Genomic DNA, 26,767 nt, shown 5'->3' with positions numbered 1-26,767 from the left:
CAGACTATAGGCACCTGTCACAACACCTGGCTAGACTTTTTGTTTTTAGTAGAGATGGAGTTTCACTATGGCTAAGGCTGGTCTCAAACTCCTGAGCTTAAGCAATCTACCTGCCGTAGCCTCCCAGAGTGCTAGGATTACAGGCGTGAGCTACTGTGCCCAGCGAGAAGGAGAAATTTTAGAAGAGCTTATGTGAGTTAAGTCTAAATGTGGCAGCTCCCCCAGAGAAGGCCACCATGAGAACAGAAAGCTAAAAGAATGTTGCCTGTGGCTGGCCTGGTGCCCAGAGGAGCTGGTTCATCTGGTTCACTATCGCAGATAATCACGTATCACATTCATCCACATCAAGATGCCATAATTAAGTAGTATGGAGACCAGACCTCTTCCCCAACCCTGAGCTCCTGGCTTGTAAACAGCCTAGACACTGGTTGGAGCACTTGCCTATCTAAGAGATAATTCAAACCCAACTTGCCCACCCCAAACTCTCATCTTTCCTCCTAAACCAGCTCTACTGAAAACTCTCTCTTACACTAGCTCTACCCACAACTCCTTCCTTTTAGTTCTCATGCCAAGGCCATTGGCACTATCCTTGAACCATTTCCTCTCCCACATCAACACCCTGTGCCTCAGGGAATCCTGTTGGCTCTATCTTCAAAGCTATTTAGATTCCAACACTAATCTTTCTCCTTCCTCTACAGTTAACCATCTTTCCTGAGCCACCATCCTTTCCCCCTGGATCAATGTAAAGGGCTTGGAAAAGGTGTCTTAGTTCCTCTTTTGGTCTCTGTATAGCCTCTTAGCCTAGTAGTCACAACACATTTTCTTTTTTAAAATTAAATCAAATCATGTCAGGTGGTCTCAAAGATCCTGAAGGCCTAAACAGCATCTACCTCCCTGTTCAATAAACTTAATCATGCTAAGAATCTTCCATTTGTAAAATTTCTTTTAACTAACCCATTTTTTTAATTCATGCCATCCAATGCATGAGTGAAATTATTCATAATGTAGGACTTTGGCAAAAAAATGGAGTAATGGAGTGCATCAACCGAGTGTAATTCTGCAATGAGACTATAATTTAAATCCCATGAAATAATAAAAATAAAATTAATTAGCAGATGCTGGTATCTTCTGAGTAACCTACAGCGATACAGCCAATGACAGGTATGTAAGAATAGACAAAAATATAGATAATATAGATTTTTAAAGGTTTAAATTTCAATTAAAATTACTACTCTTGATGTTGTGATTGCACTACAATATGATGAACAAGATTATTTGATTTTTTTTGCTTTAAGGATGCCACTGCTGATATACAGGATTAGGGATAAAAGCAGGGTAGAAATAAATTCATTTTTGAATACATGTTTGAATAAATTCTATTTAAGATATAATCCAGATTGAGACACTCAGCACAAGGTGAAAATACAGCACGGATACTCAGGGGAAATGTTGAAGTTGGACACACAGATTTGGTGATAAACACTTTAGTGATCACAGTAATAGCCATGGGGCTTGAAGAGATTATTTCAAGGAGACAGTGACCTGTGGAGAAAGACTAAGAAAAATCTCCCCAAAGAGCATGAAGAAAACCATGGGAGATTGGTGAAGGGAGAGAGAGTCAAAGTGTGAAGGATAGTGAAAGCTTGGAGGGACTGAAGATTAAGATTATTCCATTGGCTTTTATGTTATTTTGTCACTTTAGAAAGAACTTTGCCATCAGGCGGAGGTCCGGGAGGAAAGAGAATGAGGAAAAGCCTGTCCTAGGCTGAAGGGGGCAGGAGAGAAACAACAGAAGATGTTTGGGGGAAAGGGGAAAGAGGGCAGTTGCAGAAGGGAAGGGCAAGTGGTGGGGAGATTTGATAGTGTCTGTGGGTTGAGGACCAGAAGCTATGAAGGAACTACTTTGAGTATATAAGTAAGCTGTGTGCTTCAGTCAGAGAAGCAAAGCCCTCAATCAGAAAGGAGGGTATGAGATCCAAGGACCAAACCGCTGCAGAAGGTTTGATGTTATCGATGTCTGGGCACCGCGGTGGGAGGGAGGGAAGCAGAGCAGTCCATCACATTCACTCTCTGAGAGGGGGAAGGCAGGGTCATATGCAAAAAGCAAGAGAAGAAACTAGGAGACACGTGGCCGTGGCATTGCTTGGGATTTCACAGATGTACTCACTGAAGCTCTGTTACTCTTTACCTGCAAGTAAAGCAATAGATGGAACAAATACATGACAAGTTGAACCAAATAGCTGTTTAGTTTCAATCTTTATTTTAACATAGTACCTGCTTTCCAATATGTTCAGTAAATTTTCATATTATACTAGACCCACTTTAACTTTCATTGTTTCCTTTGGCTTTCAAAACACATATATCATGTTAAAGCTTTAATCAAGTATCATAATCCCTGTCTATTTTTTTAGGTAATAGCCTACAACTATCATAAGAATTTCTGACATTAATAAGCTGTTCTAGGAAAGGATAAAATTCCATAATTATTAATCTGATTGAATTCATTTTCTCCTCAAAATTGGCAAATTAATATGACTATATTTTATTATTTAAATGATCACTTGCCTTAATATATTCATATATGACATGTATGATTACAATGATGACATGTGAACAGAAAGTTTGGTGACAAGGGACATTGAGCAAAGAACTTCAATGTTACATTTTCAAAATGTTACAATGAAATGTGCCAGCTCAATTGCAAGAATCCATTTTATCCATTTTTCAAGTTTATCAAATTCTTTTCCAGTGTCTCCATTTCTCTCTAAGTGTTTCTTCTTGGAAAATTATCAAGTCTCCAAGTAAAGATAACGTATTCTCTCCAGAAACAGAAATGTTGAAAATGTTTCATTTTACAGAGAATTGCTCAGAGACTCAGATGGTGTGAGAGTACCATCTTAAGATGAAAAAATATCCAAAGAGTAGCAGAGAAAAGGGTTTGAATTGGTAAAAACATTCAGCTAGTAACTTTGAAAAAGTTGGCAATCAATAAAACTTTGGTTAACTGAATCATGTCCTGTCACTTGCAAGAGTATGCCCCGTATTTCAAAACAAACACTTAAAGAAGTGTTAAAGTACTGCTTCTGTGGATGATGGTGTCAGAGGGCAATTTGGGGGCAGCCTCAAGGTCAGAAGAGCAGTGTCCAGGAATAGCCAACACGTATCCCTTCCCCAGCCTGCCCATCAGTCGGACACCCAACCAAGAGTAGCTCAACTCAAGCAGCTTATCTGTCCATCTTCCAGGCTCAGCACGTAGGGCTTTGCCAGGTCATGGCAGAAAGAGTGCTGACCCACTTCTAGGAATGGCCTCATTCCAGCAGGAGCAAGAAAGGGGAACGGAAAAGACAAAAGTATTAGGGGACTGCTCACTGAGTCTGTCCTTTTCTTCTAGAAGCCTGTTCAACAACTTCACCCTTCTATACCCACTAGAAGGGAGGCTGGGAAACTGCATTTGAGCTTTGCAACTTTAATGGCAAAGGCAGGCAGGGTTGTGCAGGATGTGGGGTACTTGTCCATGGTGCTTCCATGCTGGGACACGGGACGTGCTTAACATTCCGGCTGATTTGTCTTCTTCTGTAACACACACACTCCATGTTTACTCTAACTCTGGCCTCTTCTTATCTTGTGATTTGCTTCCTTGGTCCAGTGGAGCAAACACTTTCTTCTTTGTTGAAAATGTACTTATTCTTTAAGGAAAAAATTTCTTAGAAATGAAGTATAATGCGCATAGAGAAAAATGCACAAAACCTAAGTGTACAGCCTGATCAATTTTGATATATTGAACACACTCCCATAAGGAGAAACGGAATGTTACCCAAACCACTGAAACTCACTACATCTCCATCCTACCTTTATTTAAATAGACTCCAGGGTGTATCTATGTAATCAATATGTGGGGAAGAGGACGTGGTAACCTATTTTATGTATAATAATTGATTGCTAAAATCGCAAGACCTGGATTTTCAAAATATAGACTGAGCTTCTATTTTTTTTTTTTTTAGTCTTGCATTATCCCAGAGACCGGCCATTTGAAAAATGTCACAGAAAATGTCTTGTTGGGATTCTATGAGGCTATCAGTAAGATAGCTAAAGGCAGGCCCCAGTAATCCCAGATGATTTTAAGCTGCACTGCACTGTGGATTTGAAATAGATTTAAAATAGGCTAATAGGTACTTGTAAGAGTGTATTTAAGTACTGTATTTCCGAATCACTTATCATGCAGCTGCTGAAGATAGCAAAAAAAAAAAGAAAATTATTCTTCCCTAAAATTATATTTAAGTCAAAAATATAAAAGTAAAAAGAGCACTGCTAGCGCCACAGTGATGGTTTAGCTTCAGTCACAATAACTTAACTAAAGTGCAGTGACTTCACATACACTCTCACCGAGAGCATGAGGAGAACATTCTATAGATAAGAAAAATAAGGCGGAAGAGGTCAAGTTACTTCTAGGGTTTCATAAAGACAGTGGGTGATAGGGTCCTACCTCCCTCACCTCGTCAGATTCTCCTCCTCTCCCTCTCTCTGTCCCAGCCCCACTGGTACTCTTGCTGTCCTCAGAAGCAGTGACTCCACCTCTGAGCCCTTGCCCGGCTGTACCCTCTGCCGAGAAGGCTGTACCCTCTAGATTTCACCTGCCTCTCTCTCACTTGTGTCAAATTTCTGCTCTTTAATTCTATTCCAGTACAGTTTCAGTCTCCCCTCACCACCCTCTATGCTGAATTCTTATTTTTAATATTCGAGAGGTGGAGAGCTGAAGAATGGGAGTGGCCCCTTGGGTAAGTCGATTAAATTCTCTAAGTCTCAGTTTCTTCACTGATAAAATGGCAACACTTGACACCTATTCTGTACGATTGTGAGAAGAATTGCAAATGTGTGTGTGTGTGCGTGTTTACAGTGGTGAGCTGGTAAATGTTTAACACCTGCCCTTCCCAAAAAAAAAAAAAAAAATTCTTGAGATTGCTCAGTGCAAATTTGGCAAAAGACAGGCAGTAACACACCATCAGGTGGCATTTGCCCCCTACAGATACAACAGATGTAAATGACCACAGGAGGGCAAATCATGGCAAAATGTATAAAATAATGAGGCAGTGGTGACTTTTGAATGTTTATTGCTTTGTTTATAATAAAACTTACTTAACTGCATGTTTATATAATTTCATTTTAATAATAGCTAAAAATCAGCTGGCCTGGCCCTGTGTGTGTGTCTGCATATGTATGTATAAATGTCCACACGTACCACTGAATAAACAAAAGCCAGTGCTATTTAGAGGAGAGAAAAGCCACAATATTTGCTTTGTTTTCTCTAAACAGATGAAAATGGAAGCATCAACTTTGGTGAATGTGAGTTTCCACCAGTGATGGCTAACAGCGGGTTTAATCGCTGGGGTAAGATCACATTCAACAAATGTGTGAAACTCCAATATTAATACTCAGAAAATCCTAGACTCATTTAACTGAGAATTACAAAGGCATCGCAACCAACATATCGCAGAAAAATTGGTCCCCAATAAAAAAAGCAAGGACCCTGCCACTGTGTGTGTCCCACTAGATACTTGGTCTCTGTATCGACACCTCACCCTGACAGATTTCCAAAAAGCTTGTCAGGGCACATCCTTGTGTCATCATAGAGCCAGACAAGCTCTAAATTGAGGGCGTGGTGAAATTCACCCATATCACCACCTGAATCCTAAGCTGCTGACTCCGTAAACTGGGTTTAAACCCTGGATGGGGGACACATGGAAAACAGGAGGGAGGCTCCTCAGTGTCAGAACTAGAAGGTGAAAGTTCTTTGTCAAACGGTATTGTTTGGTGGCTGCAGAGCAGAGCTACACCTGGTCATTACCTCTCAAAAACCAAAGGCATCTGTGAAGGGCCGTGTCTTTCTGTGTTCTCTGCTCATCTCCGAGCCACTGGCTGGGCTTTCACATTTGTCTAAATTGGAGATGCCAGCCCAGTTTTACACATAATTCCATTCACCACTGAAAGTCCCTCTTTCTGCTCTTCTCATCTTTCATATCAAAGGAGTTCTGAGATTCAAATTAAACCTAGAGTTATCTCATCTCCACGAAGCAGACAGACCGAGGAGTAAAACTTACCTTGAGCCCCACGGTTGGAAACAGAGTACTTGGGTGAATTTACGTCTTAGGGCTTTCAACAACCATTAAACCCAAACTATGGATGTTCAGGCCTACGCAGGTGATTAAAGACTGATCCCTGTCCTCAGAGATTTGTGGTCTAGTCACAAAGACTCACCTGTTAGGATAGGAAGTCTCTCCCTCCCCTGGAAGGCCTGAGGACCATTCCCAGCCAGACTACCTCAGAAGCTCCCAGTATGAAACTTGAGCTAAAAGAATCGTATATTTGTAGATGTGTGTGCCAGCTACCATGAGGTCCCTTGGTTTCTCAGGTGCATTGGGACATTTCTGTAAGGTTGCTAGTTGGTGTGCTTCTTCCTTATACTAGACGTGACATAAGTTAAGTCTAATTCACAACTCAGTCCAAGCAGGCGTCACTCCTGCTTCATCTTGCTGCCAAGGCTGCACTTCTTGGGGACAGATGGCTACCAAATTGCTCTGCCTTTCAGAATGTGCACCAGATGCCCTCACAATTCAGAGTGAAAAATGAGGCTCTTTAAGGTGTCAGCATTTACACTTTAAGTTTAAAAACTCTCTTCACTCTCAATGCTTGTGATAGGGAAAAAGTTTCCATTAAACCTTCTTATTCTTTTACTAATCTTCCTAAAACTCTGCTTATATACAGTTTTTATTCTCTCCACCCTTAAGACTTAGTATTAGAGGTGACTTCAAGGGCGCCAGAGGCTAGACCTAGCGTGGACTAGGAAGAGTCCACACACTTGGTGGGTGTTGCAGCGGTCACACTTGGATCCCCTCTAAGGAGACGGCAAAGACCATAAGTTCTTGGGGAGCCAAGTCTCTTGCAGACATTCTAGGAGAGACTGAAATAAGGCATCTCCTCCCCCTTAACCTCCAGAGATTGTTAGAAAGTCGCTCCTGAGCACCATGTGGGTTAGTAGCAGTCAAAACTGTGTCCTGGCAATGATACCACAAGACTAAATGAGTACTTTCCCCTCACCCCAACCACATAGGTTTACACAAAATGATGCCCATGCAGATTAGGAAAGGGGGAGCCTCTTTAGATCCTTAATGCAAGAAAATAAAGGATAGTCAATCAGCTTGAAGAATTTGAGGAAGGAAGTAGAAGACACGATAGCTAACGGTGCCTCATTTCTCTTCTCTCTACCTTAAACCCCGTGGAGCTTCACACTGACAGCCAAAAGGGCCTCTGTCATTCTGCAGAAAGCAAATGTATCCCCAAAACTTCCTCCACTGGTCCTGCCATTGTGTTTGACATTCCTACAACCAACTGCTTACAAATACAAACCTTATTAGAACAGAAGCTGTACTATAGCATTATTAAGCTGTAGTAACTTAGATAAACGAAGTAATCCAATTTGTTTGCCTGTCAGAGAGTAAAAGGGCCATAGAAAAGGTTAAGCTTTTATTTGGAGGCGAAGCATGGAAGGAGGCAGAAAGGGGAGAGAGAAATCTATTCCAGGGTCCAGAGGAGGACAAGAAGTTTGGGGTGGGGACATTACGTAAAAGCAGGATGAGTTCTGAAATAAGCCATCCTTGTAAAGAGTTTGATTGTTTTATAGTCTGATACTGGGTCAAAAATGATGGAAAGGAAGAAGTGACAGGTAGTTCTGAAAATAAACAGTGGAGACATCTCATTCTGTGCCAGCTCCTGTTTGCTCCTTGATATTTTTCTTAGAGTAAAATCAACTTGATTCCCTATTTACCAAAAGCAGTGGGATCTGGTCTCATCTTCCCTGGCCTCTCTGCAGCCTGGGGAACAGGAGGGCTGTGTCCCATGGCTTCCATGCTCTTCCGGATTCCATTTCTGCTTCTCCCTCCTAGGCATCAATTTTCAGTTCTTGATTCATTTGCCCTCCCCTTAAAAAATAGTAGAATCCAATATTCATCATCCTTCATTATCTTGGCTTTCTCACCATGTGGTGTGTTCATTCACTGACTTGAGTTACAAACTGTAAATGATTTGAAATCTTAGCTCTTAGTCTGAACACCACTTAAGCCCTGGGCACATTCTGCATGTTCCCTGTTTCCTGGACAGTTGCACCTGGGTGTCTTTGGGCACCTCACAGTCCACATGTCTGTCTGCAACTCCTGGTCTGTCCTCACAAAATTGCATCACCTTCCTTTCTGCTGGTAATTCAGGTGAAATACTCACCACTCACCCAATCCCCCAAAGCAGGACCTTGGGAATCATCTTGGATTCCTGGCTTCTCAATAGGTGACAAAAGAGCAGGTGTGTACCTAATCCACACCTCCATCCTTGCCACTTCACTGGCATGTCTTCCAACTGCTGGCTCTCTATATCTCTCAGGACGTTCCTCTGACCATTCCATCCTTCTTGTCCCATCTGTCCATCAGGCTCAGTTTAGACCTGACTCTCCTTGAGAACAGCAAAGAATTCAGGTACCAGTGGCTCACCAATCCTTTTTAAAAGTATAGCACAGACCTTTTATCTTGTTGCAACAATGGGGACCTTCCCTGTCTATGGCAGACTATTTGCTCTGTAAGCCTACATCTTACTCTTAACTCTGTAAACCGATCTTTCTCTTTCAATAAACCTTGTTCCACTTTGCCTTAAAAAAACAAAAAAGTATAGCTCAAGCAGAACACTGGTGCCTGGACCAAACTACTCCATTATGATCACTTTGCATAATTCTTCTTTATATCTAAGGCCCAGGGACTAATGATAAAGCGAGGAAAGACTCTGTGGTAAGGTATTTGGTGGGTGAGCTGTGAGCCTCATAAAGGCAGCTGTCCCAGGAGCCCTCCCTGATGATTGGGTCACACCTCCACGACTTCACGCAAGCTGCTGGGTCCACCTGGAATTGTCCTTTGGAAGACTTTGTCTTAGAGGACTGGGTGCCCGTGAAACCTTGTTATGAAGCATCTTCTGCCTGTATCCTCCCCACAGTTAAAACAGACTCTTTCCTCCTGATCCTTGAGTCTCAGAACCTCTATCATATTATATTCACTGTCTTCTCCCCTACTGGACCATGAGTACCTTGAGGTGTGACTCAAGGACTGTTTGGATCCCCACGGCACAAAGTGCATGTTATCCTTGTTTATTAGGTAGATAAGTAAATAAATGAGCTAAGCAGAAGGAAATGTTTCTGACACCTTTATATTACCAGTGGAAATATATGAAGATGCATTGTGTATTTAAAAGATCATTCCAAGGAATCCTTTCTCATGAAGGGAAACCAGAAACAGAAAGGCATAGAATCTAAAATGCCCTTTCTAAGGGTAAGAGATGAAGCTTGGTAACCAGGGTAACCAAATCCCTGGCCCTGGCCCTGCACTCAAAACATATTTTTTGTGTCAAGAAGTTATAACAGGACCAGGCAGTGGCTCATGCCTATAATCCTAGCATGCTGGGATGCTGAGGTAGGAAGATTACTTGAACTCAGGAGTATCAGACCAGCCTGAGGCAAAGTGAGACTCTGTCTCTACTAAAAATAGAAAAACTAGCTAGGCAGTGTGGTGGGTGCCTAGAGTCCCAGCTATTCCAGAAGCTGAGGCAAGAGAATTCTTGAGGCCATGTTTGAGGTTGCTGTGAGCTATGATGCCATGAGGTTGCTGTGAGCTATGATGCCATGGCACTCTAGGCTGGGCAACAAAGTGAGACTGTCTCAAAAAAAAGGAAGTCATAACTGTTCTATAGCAGAGCCAAGAACTAATTCATAGAAATTATGTCTCCCAATTCATAACAGTACCAGGAGCTATTTTCACACGAGGATGTATCCAGGAATCTTTTAAATGGGGTGGTAACTTATGGCAGACACATATCTGAACACATCTACAATTTAATTTTCGAGGAACAGAAGTGGAGGCAATCCTTTTGAGAATACCTAATAACAGCTCCCCAAGAAACAAGCTCAAAGAAAAATATTTGAATAGAGAGCTGGAGAATATATTACCATTTCAAAGATGACTGACACTCCATTTATATTTCATTACATGTTACAGTAGTAATCCCCAGCAACAGAAACAAGACCATGTAAGAGATTCACAGGTTACAGGAGGTATAATTAACCTCAGATCAAGTGGAAGTTGACACCTGAAATCCTTCTAGGAATCAAGCAGGGTACGACTCAATCAGTCAAGCGAGCTGGCTGAAGCTGACAGGCAGGAAGGCAAATTAGAGGATGCTTTCTTAAAGAAAAGGGGCTAACTCATGCTTGCTCCACATATCAGCAGAGTACCCTGAAAAGGCAGGGAGGAAGTTTTGTCAATAACTATGACAGGGACTCATCAATTTCTCAGCACGATCAGAATGCCATTTTGTCCCACTTAGGCAGAAGAGTTTATGAATCACGTCAGAACGGTGGTCACTCCCTCTGCCTCTTGGTTCTTTCAGTAGAGCAAACTCTATTTATTAATTCAACAATTACCTGAGTATTAACTCTGCTGTAGACCCTGAACTAACCTCCTGGGAATGAGAACTGTATTCTTGACTTTATAAATCTGTTTGGTAGCAGAAGCACAAAACAAATTAATAAACATGTTTTACAAAGATAAAAATTTGTAAAGAATGGGCAGCACCTGTGGCTCAAAGGACTAGGGGGCTGGCTCCATATGCTGAAGGTGGCAGGTTCAAACCCAGCCCCAGCCAAAAACTGCAAAAAAAAAAAAATTATTTTTGTAAAGAACAACAGTGGACGCCATTACCAAACAACCCATGAGGCAGCCTACCTGTGATGATCGGTTACCTCTAGTTAGTTAAAGTGACAATAAAGCTGACTCAGAGTGTTCTATAATTAATTATGAGACAAGTTTCAGGTAAAAAGGTAAGAGCTGATGGAGGTAGCAAGAAAGTGGATGTAAATCACTGAATTTCTCTGCATGATTAACGCAGGCCAATATGACAGGACTGAAGAATAGAGAGATAAATGTGGATTAGTAGACCAGCAGTCTTGATGAAGGAGAGCTATCGCTTGTAGGGGAAAACACGCAGATGAGTTAGAACAGATCGGTTGGTTAGAGAGCAAGATGTGCCCCATGAGAGTGAAGGGGGTGGGATCTCTGGCCACAACAGGATCCAAGGTGTGACCTTGAGAGAGTATAGTTAAGGTCAAGTGCACGAAAGATCTCTGGAAATAAGAACATCACAGAGTTAAGGAATTAGGGGGAACACCAGCACACTGAGCTTCCCTGTTTTTGGAAAGTTCTATTTGTGAAAAGTCAGCATTTCATTATTCTTTAAGGCAACAGTTCTCAAATCTGATACTGTCTTTTTTGCCCCGCCAAGTATCACATTTTCAACAAAAGGAGAACCACAACTTTAGTTTGTGAGATTCCCGGGATGGCTTTTCCTCTTACTCCCCTTCCCTTTCTAACAGCACATTTTCATCTTTCTCCCCTCCATAAGCCTATGGCTTTCTCTGCCCTGCAGGCTGCCACTCACACACTCTGCTACGACTCACCGTCCACCATCCAGAAAGCTTTGCCCTTTGGATCCAATCCATTGTCTCCATGGTTTCCATAAATATCCTCAGGTGTGTGCTACAAATGTTAATTCATTAACAAGAGCCCTGCCTCTCCCCAGTACTCATTTTCCAAGATGAACATGGTACCAGGCCATGTTGAAGAAATCAGTCTCTAGGCAAAGAAAAGCAACATTGAGGGTCCTCTTTCCACTGGGAAGAGCTGCATATTTATAAACTTTCAAAACTAGAAGTACATATGTTTATGATGCCACCTACACCAAAGACATTTATACAATTAATGATTTTTCTGTTACATTGAAAGGTATTTACGTGGTCACATAAATTTTTCTAAAATGACTGGGCATCCTTTTGTATGTAAGTATTTAAGTGCCTTAAAAAATAACATGTAATTTTAAACTTGATCATGTTTACCATCAGAAATTTGGCAGTGGGAAGGCACAGTGCAATCCAACTATAATCTCACCACCACCAGAGATGAAGCTCCCAATATTTACTTATTTTTTAGATACCCAATTATGGATTTAAAAAATGTATGTTTTCACTATATATGAAACTGCTAGCAGTACCTGGCATGTACATAGTAGATGATTAATAAAATTTATAGAGTGATTAAATGTAGTACTCTTTTGTAATCTACTTTAAAATGTCTCTATGTTTTCAAAGTGGGATTTTATTAAAGGAATATATGCAAATTATAAAAATTTTAAAATCCAATAGCTTAGAGAGGGATAAAAGACATTCTCATTCCATATTGCCATTCCCTGGAAGAAGTCCTAGTAGACATCCTGGAAACTCACGGAGGGAGGGAAGGAGAGAGAGAGAGGGAGGGAGAGAGAGAGATACACACACATCAGATCTAAATATGGAAATACACTTAAGAATAAATGACATTTTTCTATATGATGTTTAGCAATTTGATTTTTCCACTTAATACTTCTTTGTTATCATTCCATAACAGCACATATAAATTTACTTCTTTCTTTACAAGGGATTGTCCTATGACTTAGTCATTAAATTGGTGGACTAGATTCTATGCTGTTAAAAGCAATATTCTAATAAACATTATTCAGGTGCCCAATAAATACTTGTAATGAGCCACACTGGGGATTTAGACATTAATAAAATAACTAAGATTGCTTACCCCAGAGAACTCATGAACTCTAAGATCTTAAATAGAAATGAGCTTCCTCAGCACTTCCCACAGGGAAGCCATCTTCTATTCAGCAACATGGCCAGCCTCAGACCCCTGGGAAGCCAAAGATCATCAAAAAGAGGACCAAGAAGTTTGTTGGGCATCAGTCAGAAAGGTAAGTCAAAATTAAGCATAACTGATGGAAACCCAGAGGTATTTTCAACAGGGTTGGGAGAAGATTCAAGGGCCAGATCTTGATGCCCAACATTGGTTATGGGAGCAACAAGAAAACACAGCATACACTGCCCAGTGGTTTCTGAAAGTCCCTCATCCACAATGTCCAGGAGCTGGAAGTGCCGCTGATGCGTGACAAATCTTACTGTGCGGAGATTGCTCATGATGTGTCCCCCAAGAACCACAAGCCACTGTGGAGAGAGTAGCCCAGCTGGCCGTCAGTGTCACCAACCCCAATGCCAGGCTGCGCAGTGAAGAAAAGGAACAGACAGCTCATGCTCACATTTTATTTGTATTTAAATAAAACCATAAAACCCGCCATCTGGCATTTTCCTTCCAAAAACTTAAAAATAAATAAAGCAGAAATGAACACCTCATTTGAAGTGTTAATTGTGCTATGAGAGAGAAGAAGAGGAAAAAACAGAAGTGACTTTCATTGAATGGGCAGGAAGGTCCCTGTGAAGATGTAACCAATAATTTGGGACCTAAAAGATGAAAATGAGCCAGGTTACAACGGTGTGGGAGGCATCAAAGCAAAGGAAACAGGAAATACAAAGGCTCCAGCGAGAGACCTTCTTCCCAGGACACTGACAGGCAGCAGATGGGGCTACCTATGGCATAGAGCAGGCAGCCCGAGACAGAGGATAAGATCTCTTAGGATGCTAAGTGAAAACTTTAAAGTATATTCCAAATGTGCTGGGAAACTACCAGAGGATAAACAGGAGAGTGACATGATCTGATTTTCTGATTTGTATTTTTAAAAGATCACTCCAATCATTGAGGGGAAAATGGATGAGAGAAAGGCAAGCAAGGAGACTTGTGAGTTTTTGTAGGAAATGGGCAAGTGATAATGGCAGGAACTTGGTCCAGAGTGGAGCCAATGGAAATGGATGATCAAAGATTGAAGTCAAAATTTGGTGATGGAATAGATAGAGCAGATGAGATGGGAAATTGTCAAAGGAATCTCTAGACTGGGGAAAAGGTGATGCCTTTTTCTGAAATGGGAGAAAGATGGGACAGGGATAGGGTTATGGGAAAATTTAGAGTTCCACTTTGGATATGTCCGTTTCAAGTTGCCCATTACACAACCAAGTGGAGATGCCATTTGGGTAAGTGTGTGAGGGTCTGCATTTCAGCATAAAGCTGGGTGTGCTATGAGATAAAGGGTTCATCAGTGTATCAATGGTTGTATATCACCCAAAGAGAGATGAGAAAGACTGTATAGGAAAAGTAGGTCACTACAGTGACATTTGGGGGGCAAAACGAGACTGAAATGGTTCATATTTATTCCTTCCTACGTGGATAATGGATAACACTAAGATGGGAAATCCTAGAACACATTCGTGTATTAATGGGAATAATCCTGTATGGGGAGAGAAGAATAACAAGCAAATGACTGAATCTAGAGAACGTTAGACAGTATGGGACTCAAAGTTCAGGTTAGTTTTTGATTTGATTCAGGAAAGAAGAAGAAAATGGGATTGAGACACCAGCTGGTTCATAGATACATGGTAAGAAGATATAAGGAATCTTTCCTCTGGGCTCTAGTCTAGAGGTTTCTGTTTTCTCAAGAAAGCATAAGGCAAGTAAGTCGTCAGCTTAAATCAAGGGCCTGTACTTAAATGCATGTATGAGAAAGAGATGCATCTGAAGGCAAAAAGTAAGAGGTGAACTTCTTTGCAGACAATGTGAAAGGAAACCTGCTAGAATTTCTAGGTACTGTATTACTTCTATTTGGAGTTGGGGCTCGTGAGTTTGCAGGGACGTCAGTCTGCCAGGCAATTCTCTCAAGCACCACTTCACCAGTGGTTATGTTCATCCAGGGCAGTGCTTCTCAGAGTACGGCCCCAGGCCCAGCAAAATCAACCTCACCTGATAACGTACTAAAAATGCAAATTCTTGGGCACAACCCTAGATCTACTTAAATCAGAATGCCTGGGTGTAGGTATCCAGTTTAATAAGCTATTCAGGTGACTCTGATAATCTCAAAATTCTGAGAATAATAAATCTAGGGAAAGTTGGGTTTTTTTTGGCATATAAATGCAAATGAGCAAGAGAGAAGAAAAAGAATTAAAGAATTAGGTTACACATGGTAACCTAATCATTTGTGCCCTCATATTAATCTGAAATAAAATAATAAATAAGTAAGTAAATAAATAAATAGTGTTTGCAAGAGCATAATTATACCGCTGATCTATGGAATAAAAAGTGGATACACAGTGAAGACATCCTTTATAGATCTGTTGGCACCTTTTAGAAAAATACATTTTAAAAAGTGTGATTCTTGAAGGAATAAAAGGTGTTCATATTTTAAATTGTGATAAATATTTAAGTAATATTCCAAACACTTCCCATCCCAGTCCATAAGACAAAAAATATCCACTGTCCTGTATACTTGTCCAATAATTTTTTTTCAATTGGGGTCATTTAATAGGTGAAAATGGTATCTTTGGGTTGTTTTTCTGTTGTCCTCTTATCTTTTATTTCACCTATGCCCCTAAAACAGTGGTTGTCAGCCTTCCTAACGCTGTGACCCTTTAATACAGTTCCTCATGGTGACCCCACAACCATAAAATTATTTTCATTGCTTCTTCATAACTGTAATTTTGCTACTGTTATGAATTATAATGTAAATATCTGGTATTAAGTGACCCCTGTGAAAGGGTCATTCGACCCCCAAAGGGATCATGACCCACACGTTGAGAACCGCTGCCCTGCAGTGAAATGTACCAGGTGTACTCATTACTCACTGGGAACTAACCAGTGAGTGCGTGCACAGAGGGAAGTAAAATTTGGGGGAAATCCAGCAGGAGGGTGAGGGGGAAGAGGGGACAAAACCTACTGATGGGTATAACAAGCACTATTTGCATGACGGGAACACCTGTAGCCATGACTCAAATGTTACAAAAGCAATCCACGTACCCAAAAAATCTGTATCCCCTTAATGTTTTCAAATAAATAAAAATCATAAAATATAAAAAACAAGAAACATGTACTTAAAAAACAAATAAGTAACAATAAAATGGAATATACATGAACAGGATGCAGGTACTTCACAACTTATGACACAAGGGCCAGAAGAGTTTTAACTGGACCAGGCAATAAGTCCTCAATATAACTATAGCTCCATTAATATGAATGTGGGTCCCATTCAAGGTCAATGATATTTCCAATCCATTCTATCCCAGGAAGATTCCCATGGGCCTTCTATTCAGTTCTGAATACTGTACCTTGGGAGAAACATTTATAATCTAAAATTCAAGCTTAATGGCAAAGTGCCTTTCTGAGGTCACTGAACATGAAATATAGTTGAACATTTTAGTAGAACTATTTTCCCTAAAATACAGACTGCTGGAAAAGGAAGAGAATGAAAGAATGAGAGATTAGCGTGACACTAGTAAAGAAATATCTGAATAGGTGACAAATAAAAGTATAGACTTTTATATAGTATTATAAAAATTTTAAAAAGATATTAAGAATAGAATTTATAAGGAGATAACTTTTGTTAAAAGCTACAAAAACCCTTACTAATACAACAGAACTGTCTTCTCTAATCCCCTAGGCTTCCTGGCCAAGGTTGCATGGCATTAGCTAAAGACTTGAGCAGAGATCTTCACCCTCTTCTCTAACTCAGAGACTCATGATGTTTTGAGGATTCCAAGCTCCTTTTCATAGTCATAACTCAGTTTATCTGTTTTTCATATTTAAATTTCTAACAGCCTGCTTCTCCAATCCAATGATTTGATTTTCTCATTTAGCTCCAAGCACAGAGTTTGAGTTAATAAAAAAAAAAAAAAAAGTGGGGGTTAATGGCCAACCACTATCAAAAAACATGGTTAAATTCACAACTATTTATCATTATACTTAACAGCTATTTGAACTTCATGACTGTGGGAGGCAAGAAGAACATACTCAGAGATCCTTCAGGTCCCGACATTCTTGCAGTAAGACTAATTTTGAAAGAATGATAAAACATGACCAGCAGGTCAGAAATAAATGTGTAACCCTGGACCCAGTGTTTGTATTTATACTAATGCAGTTCATTGTGGATCTTTCGGTAGAGTTAGCTTCCAACTTCTCTGCGGCTAATGAAATGCCTGATGATGGCCTAAGAAGCTTTGCTATCTCCACAATCTACTTTCCAAGAAGCAAACTGAAGTTGCAAACATCAACTTGCTGCCAACCTACTCTTTCCCTAAAGAGATTAAACCAACGTCACAAACATGACTAACTGGCCTCTCTCATCTACTCCACTAAGGAGTTAAAGATGCTACATCATACTGCCACTTCCAGATGGACAGAGGCCATTGGGAGAGACAGGACGCTCTGCAGAGGCTGAGTGAGAGAAATGAACATAGAGACACCTTATGAAAATCCCAAGACTGTCAGAGAGTTTGAAGAGTCTCTTAACAGTAGTTCATATATGTAAGAGCAGATATAATTATCCAATTCACTTATTTTTTATTATTTTATTTTTATTTTATTAAATAATAACTGTGTACATTAATGCATTTATGGGGTATAATTTGCTAATTTGATATACAATGTGGAAAGCTTACATCAAACTTGTTAATATAACTATCACCTCACTTTCATACAAATGATAAAACAAAACTATAGTCCAGAAGGAAAGAGGGAGGAGGAGGGAGAAGGGAGCTGAGAAGGGAGGCTGGGAGGAGGGAGGGTATTTGATGGGACCTCATCTATCTAATTCATTTATAAACTTTTATTTTTAGAGTCAGATATGGAATCAGTAAAGAAAAAAGAACAGGGACAGATGGTATGTTAACAAGTTTGATGTAAGTTTTCCACATTGTATATCAAATTATTACCATTGTCCTTGTGGGGGGGCGGTGATCATGGAGACCTTCTGTGTAAACCATGTCAAGGTTTTTCAAGTCATGGCTGAGAATAATTAGTGGGTCACTCTAGGGGCAGGAAACAGTGTTTAGGCTTTCTCTCCTATGGCCTTGGGTGTGGAACAAGATGGAGTCATCTAGGATTTCTGCCCCTGGGAAGCACCGTGTATTCCTAGATAGCCATAACTGTGTATAGTGAAGTCACGTGCACGTAACTTCTGCTCTCTGGGTTGCCACTTCTGTTCCCTGGATAAAAAGGGACACAGGACTTTTCCCTTGTGCAGAGTGTGGATTGCAGATTGCAATGTGTAACTTAGCTCCCTGGCTGCCAGGAGGTAGAGTGGAACTCCCATGTAACTTAGCTCACCAGCCACCCATGAGCTGAATACAGCGTGTTACACCTGCGCTCCAAGCCTGGCTGAACTAAAACACTGGCTTTACCCTCACTCTTCCCCTTCACTGCAACATCGGAAGAGAGAAGGGACACTAGCTAGAAATGGTTACTAGACATAAGGGAAAATATTAAACAAAGTTAATTCCTTCTACATATATATTTTTAAATCTAGTTCCATGAAACTTTTCGTAGACTTTTTTTTGAGTGGTTAAGAAACTCTCTAGAAGATTTGTCTAAAAATATACCATGCCCGAAAATCCTCTGTTCTCGTAGAATGGTTTCCCAGATTTTCAAATTTATAGAATATATAATAAAATCAAATAAACCATTTCTGTCAGCTAGAAAAACTAAAAGTTTTATTCCTGTCTTCAACTCCATCATGATTTCAAATTCACTTTAATTAAATGTGATATTGGCATGATGTATAATTCAACACTGAGTACAAAAATTCTTATTAATTCATTCTAGTAAGAAGGGCTAGTATCAATTAAATTATCTCAATTCTGAATAGCTTGAGATACATTAAAATTAATTCCACATATAAAAGCAACTCAAACTGAAGGCCACCAAAATGCCATGAAGGAGAAGAGCCTGATGGTTTGTGTGTTGCTGCTTTACCAGAAAGTCCAGCCTCAGGGGCAGGAGTGAGGGCCTGGGAAGAAAAACAGGGAGCAAGCCCAGTCAAGGCAGCACGTTTTATGGTGCCGGCCACCACCGGGGATGGCGGATTCTGCTTGCTCTCATGGGCTTATCCTCTGAGAATCCATCAGAAATGCTTCTTAGGACAGTTAGTCTGTGGGATTAACAAAAGCAAGAATTTTTTAACTGATTCTTGGTTCTCACTGGTCAAAGATTAGCCCCATAGGGCATTAGCTTGTTGTATTTCTATGTGTGGGCAATAGTGGGGTCTCATGGAGTTGGAGTTGTTTGCTTCGGATATAAACAAAGGCCACCTGGGGAAAAGGGACAAGACGCACGTGGCCCAGGCATCATGCGAGGTATACCCAGGATGTATTAGCACTTGTGAGACCAGGGCTGAAGGCTTTAAGGAGCTGGTGGCTGCTGCAGTGACTGTGGTTTTCGATTGGAATATGAATGTTTGCTTTTCAAAAATTAAATAATTTAAATTAAATAATTTAAAAATGTAAAAACTCTTTGAAAAGAAAAAGGATTTAAGCTTATGTTTTAAAATCATAAGAAATATGTACCCTTGGGAAGCAGAGAGAAATTGGGGGTCAGAGAGAGGTGAGAAAGTTAGGAGACAAGGTGATTGCTCTGAATGCCCCATTTTTCCAGAGTAGTGGTTGAAGAAGTGATTTTTTTTTTTTTTTGAGAGAGAGACAGAGTCTCACTTTATTGTTCTCAGTAGAGTGCCATGGCATCACACTGCCCACAGCAACTTCCAACTTCTGGGCTTAGGCAATTCTCCTGCCTCAGCCTCCCGAGTAGCTGGGACTACAGATGCCTGCTACAACGCCCAGCAATTTTTTTGTTGCAGTTTGGCCAGGGCTGGACTTGAACTCGCCACCCTTAGTATATGGGGCCAGCACCCTACTCACTAAGCCACAGGCGCCACCCATGAAGAAGTGATTGTTATCAGTCACAAAATAAGGATGTCAAAATAGTGTTTAAAGCTAAGTGGTAGCCAAGAGAGGAATGGCGCTAGAAAGGGGGGCTAATTTTCATTTTACTCCTCTGTGCACTATTTGATATATTAAATATGTGCTTGCATTACTCATATTAAAAACACTATTTAGTAAAAATTAAAGGAAAAAACAGAAGTTCCAAACCATACCTCAAATACAGAGGTATACCTTTAAATACAGAGCCGCTAAGGTGTTACAGCAAAAAGATTTCAAATCAGAATAATCACTACTAACCGTAAGACATTATTATTTGCAGGACACTAAAGCTTCTAGAAATGTTTAGAAAATAAGGATAAGAAACAAGCCCCCCCCCAATCAAATGCTTATAACTCAGAACATTGTCAATGTTAAGCGAGCAAACACTGCGTCGAGTAGCTCATTTTATAAATAGCTTTAGTAGAAGCTTTAAATAGGTTTAGTAGAAATGGGCATCCAGAATTAACAGCTGCAGTTGCCTGAAACTACAAAACTCCTTGAACGGGAAATCAATGACCACTTACGACACCAAGCCCAGACAGCATGAAATGATATGCAAGGGCACCACCCAGCACGCAGTTGAGGACTGTAAAGAGGAATTGTCCCCATAGAGCTCGAGAAATAGCAATTTTCCCTAGACAGTATGGGGATAGATAAAGGAAAACGGAGACATTGTTCATACCCAAGAATTAGAATGACCTACTGAAAACAGAGAGCAAAGAGATGGATTCTAAGAATAACACGTGAGCCTCCTAAACAGACCTCCTCTGAAATAAAGGCGTACAAACTGGAAGTTGGAAAAGCTGATGTAACAGAGCCCCTGTGAGATTTATCTAAACCATTTTTTTACGCAAACATGATGCAATCATATATCTGCATTAAAGAATTGACTGTAAGAGAAGCATAACCTGCCAGTAGACATCTGGGGGAATAGTAGAATTAAAATAAATGGGAATGTTATTCAGAAACCAATAAATGCTCCTCCCCTTTTTTGAGACAGAGTCTCACTATGTTGCCCTTGGTAGAGTGCCTTGGCATCACAGCTCACAGCAACCTCCAACTCTTGGGCTTAAGCAATTCTTTTGCCTCAGCCTCCCAAGTAGCTGGGACTACAGGTGTCTGCCACAACGCCCGGCTGTATTTTATTGCAGTTGTCGTTGTTTGGCAGGCCTGGACTGGGATCAAACCCGCCAGCCTCGGTGTATGTGGCTGGTGCCCTAACCACTGAACTATGGGCGCTGAGCCAGTAAATCCCTTTTAAAATGAAACATTCCTAACTCCACACGTATTCTTCTATAAATCAAGAAATAAAATCCTAAAGCCCCTATCAAAAAAAAAAAATCTCTCAAAATCTGACATGTAGGGCACCAGATATCAGCTGGAGAAGTTCATTATCTTGGTAACCTAAAAGTGAATACATGCAAAAACTAATAAGGAAAAAAATTCATATGCCCAATTAAGACTAACGATGCCTCCAGAGGCCCACCAGGAAGTCATGGGGTCCTGGGGTCATATTTTTAGAGACTTCTGAGCCCCTTGTCACTGACAGGGTGGTTTCTGGACCAACATCATCATCACCCGGGAACTTGTCAGAAAAGCAGAATCCCAGTCCTCGACCTGGACTTGCTGAATCAGAATCTGCATTTTTAACAAGAGCTCTTGGGACTCGCGTGTTCATTGAAGTTTGCCAAACACTGTCACGATTTCTCAATCTTGATCCTACATTCACAAGAACATCTTGAAATACAGACTTTCAAGCACCACCTGAGACGGACTGAACCTCCAGGTCAGCTGTGTAAATGTGTTAAGCAACCACTCCAGGAAATCTTTCAAATCAGCACAGAGGACAGACATCTATATCAATGGAACAGAAATAAGAGTCTAGGAAAAGTCCACACTTCTATAGTCAGTTGGTTTTTGACAAAGGGGCTAGGACAATGCAGTGGGAAAGAATAGTGTTTTCAAAAATAGTACAAGGACAACTAAATATCCACATACAAAAGAGTAAATGTGACCCCCTCTCACCTCATACTCTATATAAAATTTAACTAAAAATAGATCAGAGCTGAGACTGTAAAATTCTTAGAAGAAAACAGAGGGATAAGGCTGTATGACCTCACATTTGGCAATGGTTTCTTAGCTATCACACAAGCAACCAGAAAAAATTGATAAATTGGACTTCATCAAAATTTAAAACTTTATGGAAAGGACACTATCCAGAGAGTGAAAAGATGACCCAAAAGATGATGGAAAATCATGCAAATCATATATCTAATAATGGTCTAACATCCAGAATATAAAAATGAACCCTGATAACTCACCATAAAAGTGTAAATAACTCAATTTTGAAAATGGCCACAGGATGTGAACACTTTTTTCCCAAAGAAAACAAACAAATGCCTAATAAGTACATAAGAAGATACCTGAAAACATTAGTCATGGGTGAAATGCAAATCAAAACCACAGTGAGGCATTACTTCACACCTACTAGGGTGGCCAGTATTAAGTAGATCGTTAACGAGTATCAACAAAGGAGTGGAAAAACTGGAACTCTGATGGGAGTATAAATGTTTCAGCCACTTTGGAAAGCAGGACAGGTCCACAAAACTAGGTATATGCCACTTCACAATATTCCCAAGAGAATTGAAAACATACGTTCATGTGAAAACTTGCATTCAAATTGTTATAGAAGAAGAATTATCCATAATAGCTAAAAAGTGAGAACAACTCAAAACAAAACGTTAGTTATCCCTACAATGGAATGTTATCTGCTCATAAAAAAGAATGAAATACCGATACAATCTACAAATGGAGGAACTCTGAAAGTGTTACGCCAAGTCAAAAAGGCTAGTTGCAAAAGACCACATATACAATTTATAAGAAATAGCCAAAATAGGTAAGTCTCTAAAGACAGAAAGCAGATTTATAGTTGCAAGAAGCTGGGGACAAGGCAGAATGGGGAGTTTTTGATAGTAGTTTTTTTTTTTTTTTTTTTTGGTGGCCAGGGCTGGGTTTGAACCCACCACCTCTGGCATATGAGGCTGGTGCCCTACGCTTTTGAGCCACAGGTGCTACCCAATAGAAGAGTTTCTTTTCAGGATTGTAAAGCATGTTTTAAAATTAGATACTGGTGTTGGTTGCTCAACTTTTTTTTTTTTTTTGAGACAGAGTCTAACTCTGTTTCCCCAGATTAGAGTGCTGTGGCATCAGCCTCCTCACAGCAACCTCAAACTCCTGAGCTCAAGCGATCCTCCCACCTCAGCCTCCCAAAGTGTGAGGATTGTAGGCGTGAGCCACTGAACCCAGGGCTGCACAACTTTTGAAATATACAGAAAATCAAAATCAGGTGTGGTTCTCTTTCAAATCCATTTTTAAACTACCAGTTAAGTGGTAGTACCACCAAATAAAACACTAAAGGTCTAACAGCTCAGGGAGAGGGAAAGAGAGATGAGGAAATAAGACTTTACATCTCTGTTCGATGAGTATTGCCAAAGATTCTTAACAAAGCCTGGGGCACCTCGCCAAGAAGGAGATGTCATTCTGCAGCTTCTTTAAACCTCTTAATTCCAAAGCCGAGTTTGTGTGGCAGGCAGGGCCAAGGCTGAGGCTGAAACGTAAACTGGGAAGCAGCCTGACAAACCTAGGGGGTGTCCTACCAACCCAATCATGGTGTCAGCATCTCATACCACACAGGTGAGGCTGGAGTACTGTGTCCGCCCAATTTCCTCCCAAAGTAGATGTGTGCGTGCAGGTAGCAAATACACAGGTTGCTCTCTTGAAAATGTGTCACAGACAAGAAGGCGGTAAAGATAAGAAACTGCTTTACTGTGGCTCTTAACACTGGTGGGTACCGGGCAGTTCACTTAATTCCGCTGGCAATATTTTCAGTCTAATGATGTATTCTTCCAGAATCAAAACCTAGGCCACAAAGTTATGATGAGCTTTAATTGAATTAAGCTTTTTATAAGTGGGAAAGAGCTACAGAGCCCTTAGATATGATCACTAATTATGATATTATCAGAGGACAATGTGCTAAGAACAAATTTCCGCACCTTGGTTTTGCTTAAGTTCCTGTGTCTTGGATGTTTTCCTTTCTTTCTTCAAGATACAGAGGAGAGTATCTTGTATCTTTCAAGGCCTACGTCCAAGGCCCCCCTTTGCGAGCCTCTCACTGAGCACAGGCTCCCACCCCTAGTGTGCACCCACAGTAGATATTTCTGCTACTCACAGTGTTTCGAGCTCCCTGTCTTTTGTTTTTGAGTTTCCCATGTAAACCAAGTCTGACTCTCCCCGATGCCTCCTCCTCCTCTCACTAAATCTGTATGGTATCAATTAAATGAACTGATTCTACATATGTATGAGGAAGAGTACCTAACATGTATGTGTACTTGTATTTGATAAATGTTAGCTATTACTATTCATATTGCATTAATTTCCCATTGATGCTATAACAAGTTATCACAGACCTAGTGGCTTAAAACAATACATTTATGGGCAGCACCTGTGGCTCAGTGAGTAGGGCGCCAGCCCGGATACCACAGGTGGCAGGTTCAAACCTGGCCTCGGCCAAACTGCAAAAACAAACAAACAAAAAAAAAAAACCAGGCATTGTGGCGGATGCCTGTAGTCCCAGCTACTCAGGAGGCTGAGGCAAGAGAATTGGCTAAGCCCAAGAGCTGGAGGTTGCTGCCAGCTGTGATGCCACAGCACTCCACCAAGGGTGACAAAGTGAGACTCTATCTTTCAAAAAAAAAAAATTACATTTATTACTTTGTGGTTCTGGAAGTCAGAAGTCTAAAATGGGTCTTCAACACCAAAATTAAGGGTTCAGCAGAGCTGTTTCCTTCTGAAGCTTCAAAGGAAAATCCATTTTCACGCCTTTTCCAACCTCTACAGGCCACCCACATTCCTCGGCTTGTGACCTCTCCAGCCTCGGAGTCCATCATCATATCTCCTCTCTGTCACTTGGCCCTTCTGCCTCTCTCACATAAGAAAGTCCTGTGAGTACACTGGGCCCACCCAGATATTATAATCTCTCCATCTCAAGAAGGTTAATTAACTATATCTGCAAAGTCCCTTCTGTCATACAAAGCAGCATCTTCTGTAGTTCTGGGGATTAAGATGTGGACATATTTGGAGGACAGTTATTGTCTGCCACACGCACTGTTCTGATTTTGTACTATCTTAGCTTCCTCCATTTCAGATACCTGCCATTTGTCTCCTTTTTAGCAGTTGGCCAAATTTAAAATTTGGCAAATAGTGTTGGCAACACTGCTGGGCGGAGCTTAGGTTAGTTAGTATTAACACCTGGGAAAATAATCCGGACGTATATAGTAAGAAGCAATATGATCCCGTCACCCCTGACTCAGGCCCACTCACACATCCACACTCTGGAGAAAATGACACTCACATGAATCAGAAGGTGGACATTCCTTGTAGTTGCAAAAAGTAGAATAAACCTAAGGGTCCATGTGGCAGATACTGGCAAGACACTAGCCACTCCCCATTACCTCCCTTAATACAGGCTAAAACTACATTTTTTGTTTCCCTTGCAGTTACTTTGGGGCCAGGTGACTCATTTTGGCCAATGGAAAGGACACCCAAAATGATGATTCCCCTTCTAGCCAGAAAAAAAAAGTTCCCATGCGATCCTGACTTCTGTTCAACAGCCAACTGGATGCTCCATTGGAGAATTCAGAGGAAGATGTAGATAATGGCAAGAATGCAAGATGAAGAGAACTGAGATCCTGAGTCAGCACTTGAAGGAGCATTCCCTGGGCAGAAACATTGACCTTGAACTTTATATATAAACAATAAATAAAACTGTATTTGGGGTTTCAAGAAATTGTATTCACAGCAGATGATATTATTTGTTCTGCTAGAAATATGGAAAAAATTGACAATAGAAAATACACCAATCTGAGATGCATTCATACAAACTAAGCACTGTACCATCAGGGCAAGTGAAGGAGTTAGTGTCTGCCTGCATGACTCTTACAAACATAACAGTGAGAAAAATGAGATGCTAGGTATGTGTAAAACTAAATTCCTTACTTTAGGTTGAAAAACACACATAACATTTCTATATACTGATTATAAATACCAACACGTAAAGAAGTATAAAGAAATATATGGAAATAATAAGCATCAAAAAATCCAGGATGTAGCTGTTTTGTGAAGCATCTAGCATGTTCTCAAAAAGTTTCCATAGAGTTATCATAAGACCTGGTGATTCCACTTCTAGAGATACACCCAAGGGAATTGAAAATATATGCTCCCACACAAACTTGTACACAACTGTTCATCCAATAAGCACTGCTCATAACAACCAAAAAGCAGAAACAACCCAAAGGCCTATTGACTCATGAACAGGCAAACAAAAAGTAGTATAGTCACACAATGGAAAATGACCCCTCTAAAAAAAGCGATGACATACTGATCTATGCTATAACATGGATGAACCTTGAAAATGTTATGTGAAGTAAAAGACGCCAGATTTGAAAGAGTAAGGGACATGTGGTTTATGTAGAATGTTCAGAACAGACAAACCCATAGAGACATAAAGTAAACACATGTAGGGCTGGGAGATGGGCGGTGTGAGGGGAAATGGGAGATGATGCTTGTAATGGTTACAAGGTCTCTTTGGGGATTGATGAGACTGTTCTAAAATTGAGTGCAACAAATCTGAAAATATCATTGAATTGTACACTTTAATTGCATGTAATGCATATGGTATCTCAATAAAAATGTTATTTAAAATATCTGAGAAGTGATTATTTCTGGGGGAAGAGAGAGCAGTGATATTTGGGGAGAAGTACATAGGCCTTCCATTATATTAGTGATATGCTATTTCTTTTTTTTTTTTTTTCTTTTTTTTTTATTGAACGGTAACTATGTACATTAATGCACTTCTGGGGTACAGTGTGGGGTTTTCACATGCAATCTGAAATACTTCCATCAACTGGT

The sequence above is a fragment of the Otolemur garnettii genome, unplaced genomic scaffold (genome assembly GCF_000181295.1).
Source record: "Otolemur garnettii isolate 467f Iridium unplaced genomic scaffold, OtoGar3 scaffold00025, whole genome shotgun sequence".
Lineage (NCBI taxonomy): Eukaryota > Metazoa > Chordata > Mammalia > Primates > Galagidae > Otolemur > Otolemur garnettii.
This window is presented reverse-complemented; position numbering follows the sequence as displayed.